The sequence below is a fragment of the Cyclopterus lumpus genome, chromosome 11 (genome assembly GCF_009769545.1).
Source record: "Cyclopterus lumpus isolate fCycLum1 chromosome 11, fCycLum1.pri, whole genome shotgun sequence".
Lineage (NCBI taxonomy): Eukaryota > Metazoa > Chordata > Actinopteri > Perciformes > Cyclopteridae > Cyclopterus > Cyclopterus lumpus.
Genome location: NC_046976.1, coordinates 20,647,758 through 20,660,505, shown reverse-complemented (window position 1 = coordinate 20,660,505; position 12,748 = coordinate 20,647,758). Strand labels below are relative to the sequence as shown.

General features: G+C 43.4%; 1 protein-coding gene across 1 annotated transcript in view; it reads right to left on the bottom strand.

The window, feature by feature from the left end:
• LOC117739226 (zinc fingers and homeoboxes protein 2-like) overlaps window positions 1-8,817 on the bottom strand; it is a 61,175-nt gene extending 52,358 nt beyond the window's left edge. The window contains exon 1 of the mRNA XM_034545518.1: window positions 8,781-8,817. The gene's annotated coding sequence lies outside the window, so the exon portion shown is untranslated. The remainder of the gene's footprint in view (window positions 1-8,780) is intronic.
• Between the last annotated feature and the right edge of the window lie 3,931 nt (window positions 8,818-12,748).

Below are 12,748 nucleotides of genomic sequence, written 5' to 3'. Positions count from 1 at the left end.
CTGCTATCTCCAGTTATTATGAAAAGTGGCAAAACCTTAAATAGGCAGAATAAGTAAAAGAAGAACGACCAGGAAATTAAATATTTGGTGACATGAAGCCGGTCTGTGTTCGGTGAAGCCGGACCGGAAGCAGATTGGGCTTCTTACCGTTCTGGATTAATCAAAGTCAACATGAAGAGAAGAAGAATTACATGAACAAGAATGCCCATATTCATAAGACTGTATTCATATATCGATATGCTCTGCGTAGATATTCCGTGGATGGAGAACCCTCCCCGATGTTCTCCGAGTGGCTGGCGGCCGCGCTCCTCCTCCTCTCCGAGAGGGTGCTTTGACAGATTGCATCCCAGCAGGAGGCGAACCAAAGCGCTCGGCGCACCGCGGCTCTCCCTAAACTGTCTGACAGTGGCAGCGCTCCACCTTGTAAATTTGGAATAGTAATTTTCGAAAATATTTCCCAGCAGTCTGTCTCCAGTTGGCCTGCGCCGGGAGCGCCGTTTGATATCGACGAGGTATCGCGGCGCTCCAGAGGAGTGATCTCAGCTCGGGGACACTCGGCTAACATTTAAATATGTCTGTGTTCATAAACCAGTGACACAGCAGCGTCTCCTCAGTTAACATTTATATATATATATATAAATATATATATATATGTCTAAATATATATATATATATATATATATATAAATGTACTTATATGTCTATTATTTATATTCATGTAGACGTACTACATATATGAAATATACCAAGTTGAGTCTTACGATTTCTTTTTATAACTTTTTTTTGTAAATAATCATTTTCTCTGCAACTCATTTGATTTAGAACCATAATAATTCGGAGGTTTAAGGCGCTGACCATTAATCGGAGCATCGACATGTTTGAGTTCAGCTTTGTTTCATGTCATTCTTACTATATTAATACAAGCGATATTTTTATTGATGTGTTTTTTAGTTTAATGTTAATATTCTATCTTTGGCGTATCTTAATCTGCATTTTGAAGAAATACATTAGAAAAAATATAATGGAAACTAAACAAAATCAAATAAAACTTCTTCAATTGTGCAATCATTATTTTTTCACGCTTGCTTGAGATTACTTTTAGCACAATAAATAAATAAATTCACGGAAATGTCAGAAATGGCTTATCGTATTTTTTTACCTCATTATGTGCATCTTCTGAAACTTTTCTTCTTGAAAAATCACAAACAAACTTTTGTCTCAAAGTTGTCTCATGTTTAAAATTATCTGCCAATTTCTCCCAACTATGAACCAAATTTCAGATTTGAGGGATTTTTTTTGGCAAAAGCATCCAAAAGATTGAATAAGTTGTTGATGATTAGCAGAAGGGCCGATCGAGGGTCATCGGGGTTCTTTCTTCTGCTGCAATTAGCTCCTTTCCCATCTGCATTTTGGACTGAAACCACATTTTCTTCAACTGTAATTAGTTACCTTTAAAATCTCCATTTCTGCTGTTACTTTAGCTCTTAAAAACATGCAAAATCTGCACCTTTCTAACCCCTCCCCCCCTCCCTCCAGATAAAAAAATCAATTTGAGAGTTTGAGGAATATCTCTTGAGTGGCACTTAACAAAATTGAACAAATGCGTTGGTGGGTACCTTCCGGAATAAACAATTCTAACACTCATTACTCTGAAAACACTTGACTTCATCGTGGCCTCAATCATGCGCTGCTGGATGAACTCCAGTGTTCTGAGCTGCTTCGGCCCGTCGGAGGGGGCCGGCGTTAAAGATCCCAAAAACCCTCAGAGACCTCAAGTTGATTAAAGATGGAAAGTCTTTAACTTAAAAGTGAACCAGCAAACTGAGGAGAGTTTCATTCCTGGTGCTGATAACTTCAGATTTATGAAGAGTTCATTTTCATCCGGTTGATGACATTTTATTTTAGTGATTTGTTGATGAGAAGAGGAACTGAGAGTCTGCATTCATCTCACAAGAAGAAGGTGAGCTGTGAGGACATATTTAAGCCAATCGGCAGAATGTTTCTTTGGCATTTTACGCTTCAGCAAACCACGTTTCAGCAAACCACGTTTCAGCAAACCACGTTTCAGCAAACCACGTTTCAGCAAACCACTTGTTCCTGAACCAACCGTTGTGTCCCGATTAGCCTTCTGTCACTCCTGCAGAAACTGACAACGCCACTTGGTTCACATTGTGAAACAATAAGTAAAGTTAGGGCAAGAAAACTACTTGGTGAGGTTAGGAAAATATCAGGGTTTGTAACAACTAACAACGTAACAACGTAACGTAACAACGTAACGTAACAACGTAACGTAACAACGTAACGTAACAACGTAACGTAACAACGTAACGTAACAACGTAACGTAACGTAACAACGTAACAACGTAATGTAACGTAACAACGTGACGTAACAACGTAACGTAACAACGTAACGTAACAACGTAACGTAACAACGTAACGTAACAACGTAACGTAACAACGTAACGTAACGTAACAACGTAACGTAACAACGTAACGTAACAACGTAACGTAACAACGTAACGTAACTCAATGTAACGTAACTCAATGTAACGTAACTCAATGTAACGTAACTCAATGTAACGTAACTCAATGTAACGTAACAACGTAACGTAACAACGTAACGTAACAACGTAACGTAACAACGTAACGTAACAACGTAATGTAACGTAACAACGTAACGTAACAACGTAACGTAACAACGTAACGTAACAACGTAACGTAACAACGTAATGTAACGTAACAACGTAACGTAACAACGTAACGTAACAACGTAACGTAACAACGTAATGTAACGTAACGTAACAACGTAATGTAACGTAACAACGTAATGTAACGTAACAACGTGACGTAACAACGTGACGTAACGTAACAACGTGACGTAACAACGTAACGTAACAACGTACAATGCAACGTTACGTAACCATGTAACGTAACAACGTAACTTAACAACGTAACTTAACAATGCAACGTTACGTAACAATGTAACAATGTAATGGTTTCACATGGGACACAAACAGCGGTCTCCTGGGTGAAAGTTGTATCCTTGTTTAACCATCGACTGTGTACTTCTTTTATAGAAAGAGTTGCTGTTCGGTATGAATAGTTTTGATGTAGTATTTCCCGTTTCCGTGTTGTTTCTTCCTCCCACTCCCGGTGCGTAAAGGCCTTCACACTGTACCGTAGTGCCGTAGTGTTACATTTCGACCAAATAACTCACTCACGCTGCGAGGTGCATTTCTAGAAATCCAACATCTAGATGGAACAACAGAGGTCGGATCTGTGCACAGATTTCCGATGACACATTTCTCAACTCAGAACACCCACAACCACATTTCACAGCTGAGGGGAGAGAAAGAAACACAACCTAAAAAGTAGAAAAACACTAAACACCCGAGACCTCCGAGGAATCGTACACAACCGTCGAGCAAAACAAGTGAATCACCAAGTTAAATGTCTCCAGCTAGAATCGGCCGCCGCAAACAAAAAACAAGAAGAAGAAGAAGAAGGGGGAAAAAAGCTTGGGCACAGGTGTGTTGGTAGGAGTGGAGTGTTGTGGTGAAGTTCAGCAGCAGCGGGGCTACAGTTTAATACTGCAGCTCGGCCACGCTGACTGCCCACACACACACACACACACACACACACACACACACACACACACACACACACACACACACACACACACACACCTGTGGAGGAGGTGAGTGTGTGTTAGGGTGACTCATTCTCTCCCACGTAGTCCATACCTCCACCAGCGGTTGTGGAGATCCCAGCAGCCCTCCCACTCTACCCACTCCCACCACCCGTTTCAGATCCGCTTCCCGCATCAACGCCGCCACGCACATTCAAGCCGACAGCGGCAGCAGCATTCGGAGGTAACAGATGGCCATTTTATCAACAACAGAGTGATCACAGAGTGACACGACGGTATGGCATCACGCTAATCACGCAGCCTTTGTTTGTTCCACAGCAACATTCAAACATTTAGATCCGCTGCAGCCGAAACCCTTTGATTCATCGCATAATTAGAACTAATAATCCCATTCATAACAGGACGCATGATCAAAAACCCGTGCAGCCGAACGCACTGTGAAGTATCTCAGTGGTGATGAAGCCACGTATCTGCGAGCGCTCCGGAGGGGAGAGGAAACAGCATTGTCTCCTCTTAATGCCCATTCAGTCTTCAAATAATACAGAAGCTTTTTAATCACGTTTCAGAGGCCCGAGGGTCGTGCAAACGAAGCGAGTAAGAAGAGGAGAGAACAAACCGCCGAGCCGCCAGGTGCTCCGCGGCACCTTTTCCAATGCACATATTTTTAGCGTGGATGACCCGCGTGCCGCGCTGCCCCCCCCCCCCCCCCCCCCCCCCCCCGGTCACCCGGCAGTGTTAGCGCGGCGCTCCACCCCTTGAGCTTCACAGGGCCCATTCAATAAAGCAGAAGGCCTGTGAAAACAAACCTTTCCCGAGCACCCAGCGGGGCTGGCACCGGCCTCCAGGGCTGGCACCGGCCTCCAGGGCTGGCACCGGCCCAGGAAAGCACTGAGAAACGGGACTGGACGGCAGCCAAGTGCTGGTGGATTTTGGCTTTTGGTCGGGCAGGTTTTTCTCCGCTGTGATTTGGCGCCGCAATGGAAGGATCTTACACATGAAAGCAGGAAACGGTTAATAAAAAATAAAAAAAAGTTGCTGATGGGTTCAGAGATGCACACGTTTAAAAATGAATATTTCCAACACGGTTTTGGTTGCAACATTTGCAGCGATTCTTCCGCTCGGACAAGTAAATCATGTTCATCTTTGGTGGTATTTCCTCAAACAGCATCTCTTATGCAACTTATTGGTATACTTGTTGGTTTTCTATTGTCTGCTGGCATTTGTTTGGGGTCTTTTATAGTTTGTGTGTGGTTTTTATTAAAGTATCTGAACTTATTTCTGTCAGGATCAATAAAGGTTATCAATAAAACCCTCTGAACCCTGAAACCCACCGACGGGATGAAGAAAAGAAACTACACCGTTCACAGTCAGAAGCTAAAGAAAGAACGTCATTATGATCAGATTATCATTTTTCCAACGGTCCTTGAACACAACTCTTCCGTCATATATATATATATATATATAATTTACATAATGTGTTCCAACATTGGTAACACTTGTGGACACTTGGAAAAATATTGGAAATATAAATGTCATTGTTTGCAATTTTTTGTAAAAGAAATGTTCAAAGAAATTCAACTTGTTTTTAAATGTATTTATTTAATGATTTATGGCATTGTAACTGTCATTCTACATGATTGCGCTGTTTCCATAGACTGGATCAACAACCAAAAAAAGCCTCAAATTATTATAATCTTTTTATAATTGTATTTTACGGTTAACTTTAATTCCGATAGATCTTCACAGCGGAGCAACGGTTTGAGGGAATAGGTGTGTCTGATAAATAAACGTTTGTCATGTATTCCCTTGAATGAGGAGGGCACAGTCTTAAGTTGGTATTTTAATTATGACTGTTTGATTAAAAGGTATAATTAGGGCCATCGTTATTATATTTAAACGTTTCTGAGGAGCGGTTACTCTCATTAGCATCTCTTAATGTGCAACTTGACAATAGGCAGAAGTGAGAAGACGCTCCTGTAGCGTCACCGGTGACCACAGCAAGCGGAGCCATCACCTATTTTTCGGGCACATTTCGGGCTGCAAACAGTGAACAGGAAGTGACCATATAAGGACAGAGGAGTGACGTAGAGGCGTTGTATATGTCCGTAGCCCCGCCCCTAAAGCACCCCCTGCTTTATGGTCTGTTTGACTCTAAATGACCATAATTTACTAAATGAACATCATTCTGTATTGAAGAAGACTTGAAACTAGAGATTGAGACCAAAAACTAATGTTTACAATGTTTACTGAGGGAATACATCAAGAGAAGTAGAGTCATTTATATAGACTTCTATACAACCAGAGGAGTCGCCCCCTGGTGGTCAGGAGAGAGAATGCAGCTTTAACACATGAAGCATAGACTTCTATACAACCAGAGGAGTCACCCCCTGGTGGTCAGGAGAGAGAATGCAGCTTTAACACATGAAGCATAGACTTCTATACAACCAGAGGAGTCACCCCCTGGTGGTCAGGAGAGAGAATGCAGCTTTAACGCATGAAGTATAGACTTCTATACAACCAGAGGAGTCACCCCCTGGTGGTCAGGAGAGGGAATGTAGCTTTAACACATGAAGCATAGACTTCTATACAACCAGAGGAGTCACCCCCTGGTGGTCAGTAGAGAGAATACAGCTTCAACACATGAAGCATAGACTTTCTATACAACCAGAGGAGTCGCCCCCTGGTGGTCAGGAGAGAGAATACAGCTTTAACACATGAAGCATAGACTTCTATACAACCAGAGGAGTCGCCCCCTGGTGGTCAGGAGAGAGAATGCAGCTTTAACACATGAAGCATAGACTTCTATACAACCAGAGGAGTCGCCCCCTGGTGGTCAGGAGAGAGAATGCAGCATTAACACATGAAACAGGCTTCTATACAACCAGAGGAGAACACTAGTACTTCTCTGGTTGTCAGCTTTCATCCGTACCACAAAGATCCTGTCCAGGACCTCCATGCCGGCTCCAGATGTGATTACTCAAACTTCTTAACAGACGCGCTGCAGATCCTCGACTGAAACGAGCTTTGTTGAAGTGTGCTTGTCCCGAAATTGCACAACCGACTCTGCAGCGAGCGCGGCCTCCGTGGCAGCCCGGACTACAAAGTGGGCTCGGGTTTATAGCCGCGGGGGCACCAGAGGCTGCGGACGCTGCCATGTTTTAACTGTTACCGAATGAACCCGCTGAACCGAGGACGGATCGTCAGCTGCACACACACGGACCGCTCCACCGGATTCAAGGAGACGCTCTCCTCCGCACACGTTTCAAGGTTCTTTTCTCTTCCCCTCCAATTCACATCTCCTCTCGGCTTTCTCGTGCGATACTTCACTCTGGAAACATGTCGTATTTATTTTTCTTCTCCCTCTGCCCCCTCTTCCACTCCCCGAGAGCTCAATCTGCAGAGTCCCTCCATTTAGACCTCAATTTCTGGAGATGAAATGTCACATCTTTCAAAAGTGTCCCTCTGACTTTAATTTGTTCCCCGGGAGCAACTTTTCTGTCTTAATCGCCTGAAGAAGAAGAAAAGGTCTCTGTCGACCTTCCAGGTGCGACTCCTCCCTCCTTTGCCTTCACCATGTCTCTCCTTCTCGTTTATTCTTCTGGTTTTCTAGCTCTAGATGCATTTGGAGAAACCGGTGTGAGAACCCTTCATACTATAAAGCCTCCCCGGAGCTCAAAGCGATTCAGGAGTAAATACCGGGAGGCTCTGAGTTTCGCCAAATTGTGTTTTTTTGTCCTCTTTTTGACTGAAGGACACTGAAGGACAAAAGAGCCCAAAGATGAGATTAAACTTTCCTTCCTTGGAGCGACCGACTGAAACCTTTGGATCTACTCAACTTGTTTCTTTAAACCACGTCCGGTCACGTTTCTTCCTCCGAGGCGTCCGATCGGAAAAGGAAAACTTGTCTGAGTGACTCAGAGGAACAAACCTCTGGGGTTCACGGCGCTCTTTATTTACTACGACACTCGCTGGTTGGTCTCCAGTGGGGAACCGACTCGCTCAGTAATCCCGGGTGTTTATCTTATGGAAACATGGCGCCCGCTGTTGTTGAAGTGAATGAATTATCAATACAAAAACATACGGTTAACGCGTTCCCCTCAAAGCGCCGATCGTCGTAAACACAACGGAATGAAACTCGTTGGCTTTCCAACAAAACTACGTCAAAATAAACCCTTCGTTTAAAGAGTTAGACGTGAAAAGAAACGTTGTTATTTACGCTTCATTTAAACTGGACAAACTGGATTAAACTAAAAGGAAGCGACGCGTCGTGTTTCCAATGTTCCAACTCTGGAATAAGATTAAAGTTTTCTTTTTTTAACTCGCACTGTTTTTTTTGGCGCGTTCATGACTCGGCCGAAAAAAGGCGACTCATAAATCGCCTGTTTTTAATGGTGTTTAAAACGTCACACCCACATTCCTCTTCATGACTCGCTGCTTAATGAGTGCAGGGCAGACGGGATTCATGAGTCATCATTATCGTAGTCACCATGAGAAAGCAGATTGAGCAGAACTTCGATTATTCTGTTGTTAAGAGACCGAACTCGTCAAACTTCCCGTGAAGACGGAACTTTATTTTGAAAATACTGTATTCGCGTAACGAGCAGAAATTGACCTGGAGCTGCCGGACCTTCGTAGGATTAAAAAAACGCACAAATATGAGGAGCAACTTTTGGTCAGATGTCATACAAAAACACACACCTGCACTTACCGCTAATCGCCACAGGCGGCGCAAGAGAGAGCCAAATGGAGATCTTCAAGATTGAGAAACTTCTTTTAAATAAAATTTCAAAACACTTTCTTGCATTCTACTCTTCTGTCGTAGAGTCACACCTCCTTCCTGCTCCGCCACAAGCCACGAGCCACAAGCTACAAGCCACAAGCTACAAGCTACAAGCCACAAGCCACAAGCCACAAGCCACCATTAAACACGACTCAGGGCCCGAGCTTCCTCTCATCCCGGACTTTAAGTTCTTTTTTCGAGCATGAAACTGAAACTGAAAACTGAGCAGATTTCTTTCTGCAGCCAAACAGGAAGTTCTCATGTACGTATTTCAACATAAAAGAGCTCCGCAGATACCGACAAAGTAAATACAACATGTCCCACCAAAATAAGATAAACGCGCCGACTCACTGCACGTCCTCAGAGGGGCGGTGGGCGGGAGGGGGGGTGGGGGGGAGGGGAGGGGCTTCTCTACAGGCTCTCCGCCTCCTCCTCCAATCACTGTGCGTCCTCCTCGTTCTCCTTCTCTCCTGGACGATCCTCAGGCCAGCGGCACTCTGGGTAATCTGTAAGCAGAGAGGGAGGTTAGTGTGTGTGTGTGTGTGTGTGTGTGTGTGTGTGTGTGTGTGTGTGTGTGAATAAAAGGAGCCCAATATGATCCTTAAAAAACTGCCCCACTACAACTTGGCCCGAAATACAAATACAAAAAATGAGGCTGTGGTTACCGTGGCAACATGAGCCAAAACTGAGAGGAAAGGGAGGAAGCGACGGAGAGAGAAAGAGAGAGAGAGAAACAATAAGAGAGACAGACAGCATGAGAGTAAAACAATAAGAAGTTAATGCGAATGTCCTTTTAATTATTTTAGTTTTCAACAACACGTACGGCAAAGTTTTAACGACAGCGTTTAAACGTATGAACGGACAAATAAAGATTAAGGAAAGTGTGTGTGTGTGTGTGTGTGTGTGTGTGTGTGTGTCCGTTGTTGCAGATGTGTTTCTCTCATCAAAGCAAATCATCATCATACAACACTGAGTGGTTGAAATTGTAATTATTGATCCTATAACATTGTGTTTACGAAATACTCTTTACTTGCTTCGTTATGTCCTTTGTGTGTGTGTGTGTGTGTGTGTGTGTGTGTGTGTGTGTGTGTGTGTGTGCGTGCGTGTGTGTGTGTGTGTGTGTGCGTGTAATTGCACAGAGCTGAATGCAGTTTTGTGTGTGTGTTTGTGCTTATGATACATGTGTATGTACGCCCTTTGTAAGTATTTAACAATCTTTTTGTTAACCTAACTTATTATTTCCCGATATTTTCCTTAACAAAGTATTTTACGATCTTTTCTAAACCTAACTAAGTATTTCTCCATCTTTTCATAAACACATTATTTACAAATAGTTTTGTTGTCTAAACAAAGTTGTTTCCTGTGAAGACAGAAGTTTATTTTGAAAAGACTATTCACGTAAGCTGGAATTGAAACGCGTTGCTGGACTTTAATATTAGAAAGAGATAAATAACACAAAATGATACTTTTTTGGTAAGATAACACACAAACCATTGAATGAAATCGATTCTCCCAGAAACAACTTTTAAAAAGTACTCAACGAGAAAGCAGACAAAGCACAGGTAGATAATGGACCTAACGAGGGCTCTAATAACGAGGGTTAAGACGAGGGCTCTAATAACGAGGGCTCTATAATGAGGGCTCTAATAACGAGGACTCTATAATGAGAGCTCTAATAACAAGGGCTCTAATAACGAGGACTCTATAATGAGGGCTCTAATAACAAGGGCTCTAATAACAAGGGCTCTAATAACAAGGGCTCTAATAACGAGGGCTCTAATAACGAGGACTCTATAATGAGGGCTCTAATAACAAGGGCTCTAATAACAAGGGCTCTAATAATGAGGGCTCTATAACGAGGGCTCTAATAACAAGGGCTCTAATAATTAGGGCTCTATGATGAGGGCACTAAGACGAGGGCTCTAATAACAAGGGCTCTATAACGAGGGCTCTATAACAAGGGCTCTATGACGAGGGCTCTAATAACAAGGGCTCTATAATGAAGGCTCTATGACGAGGGCTCTATAACGAGGGCTCTAATAACAAGGGCTCTAATAACGAGGGCTCTATAACGAGGGCTCTATGACGAGGGCTCTATAATGAAGGCTCTATGACGAGGGCTCTATAACGAGGGCTCTAATAACAAGGGCTCTAATAACGAGGGCTCTATAACGAGGGCTCTATGACGAGGGCTCTAATAACGAAGGCTCTAATAATGAGGGCTCTAAGACGAGGGCTCTAATAATGAAGGCTCTATGACGAGGGCTCTATAACGAGGGCTCTAATAACAAGGGCTCTAATAACGAGGGCTCTATAACGAGGGCTCTATGACGAGGGCTCTAATAACGAAGGCTCTAATAATGAGGGCTCTAAGACGAGGGCTCTAATAATGAAGGCTCTATGACGAGGGCTCTATAACGAGGGCTCTAATAACAAGGGCTCTAATAACAAGGGCTCTAATAACGAGGGCTCTATAACGAGGGCTCTATGACGAGGGCTCTAATAACGAGGGCTCTAATAACAAGGGCTCTATGATGAGGGCTCTAATGAGGGCTCTAATAATGAGGGCTCTATGACAAGGGCTCTATAACGAAGGCTCTAATAATGAGGGCTCTATGACGAGGGCTCTATAACGAGGGCTCTAATAACAAGGGCTCTAATAACGAGGGCTCTATAACGAGGGCTCTATGACGAGGGCTCTATAACAAGGGCTCTAATAACAAGGGCTCTAATAACGAGGGCTCTAATAATGAGGGCTCTATGACGAGGGCTCTATAACGAGGGCTCTAATAACAAGGGCTCTAATAACGAGGGCTCTAATAATGAGGGCTCTATGACGAGGGCTCTATAACAAGGCCTCGTTAATAACATTAATAACAGACGCTGCACCCGTTTTCCTGCTATTAGAAGTCAAAATGTTGCTTTGAGCCCTGCAATGTGCAGCAATGGCCCCCGAGCAACAATTCATCTCACGGCCGGCAGGTCGCGTGAATAATAAAAACAACAACAATCAATCAAACAGGAAGTGGAACCGGGGAATCCCACCAGCCGGTCCCTTCAGAGGACCTGGTTAGACCTGGAGTCAGGATGTAGACACGGCATTTAAACACCTTGTTTATACAACTTATTAGTTTATATTTCTATTATTTATGTGCCTGGTTTTTATTGCTTATTGTCTGATGCATATTTAAAGCGCTTTAAATTGCCTCCGTGTTAAACAACTTCTTCTGGGGTTCAACCTGCAGAGCTCACACTCATTCAACGAATCCAACCAATTAAAAAGTTAGTAAAAAAAAAAATTATATATATATTTATAAATAAACGCCTTCGATTTCAAAATAAAACGTCTATTTGGAGCCAAAGCACGTCCCCGATGGGTCATCAGCATCGAAACGTTGTGGAGAGCTTTCCCCAGGATGTGATGAGTGTGTGTGTGTGTGTGTGTGTGTGTGTGTGTGTGTGTGTGTGTGTGGATGAGATCATCGGAGGTCTGCAGCACAGCAGGACAGACAGTAAAACTGAACAACAGGTCTTTTCCAGAGAGTCTGGATCCCCCTCAGGACTGACCTCATCCTCCATCCATCAGCGACCGGACACTAATCAGCCCTGCTCTGGGACTGTGTGTGTGTGTGTGTGTGTGTGTGTGTGTGTGTGTGTGTGTGTGTGGGTGTGTGTGTGGTAAGAGGCCCAGAGGTGATCATCACTACACTAAACTACTACACACGCTGTTTGTATCTTACGCTCTGTTACTCCACTGAGACCCCCCTGCGCTGCGTTCAGGTGCACAGATAAAACGTAGTAAATCTCACCGCTCTGGTTTCTATTGCGACATATTCAAGGCTCAAGATGTTTATCGTCATCTCTAACGGATGAGTAGTTTCTGGAGATGGAAAAATAGATCAATATAATTAAAATAAATCTGTCTGTAATAATTAAATCAATGGAGGTGAATGGAACGTGGCGTCCCGTTCTTTTTGTTTGGACTGTAACCGATGTGGTTTTGTTTCTGAATGCAGACTTTGAATAAAGACTCAAACATCATTTTTAAATAAATGGAGGTGAATGGAATTAGTTTTGAGTGCATTGAGAAAAAAAAAAAGATTCAAAAGCCACGCGTGGTCCCAATAACTCTGGGTGAGCTTCTCTAGGAGCATCCGCTGGTCATTAAAGTGACGTTCACACTTCCTCTGGTCACGAGCACCAACTAAATATAAAGTTTTCACCAAAGAGAACGACTGTAAAGGCGAGCGCTGCAGGTCTAGGGCGTCTTGCAGGTCCTGCAGGTCTTGCGGGCCTGTTGCATCATACGTGAGTCCAGC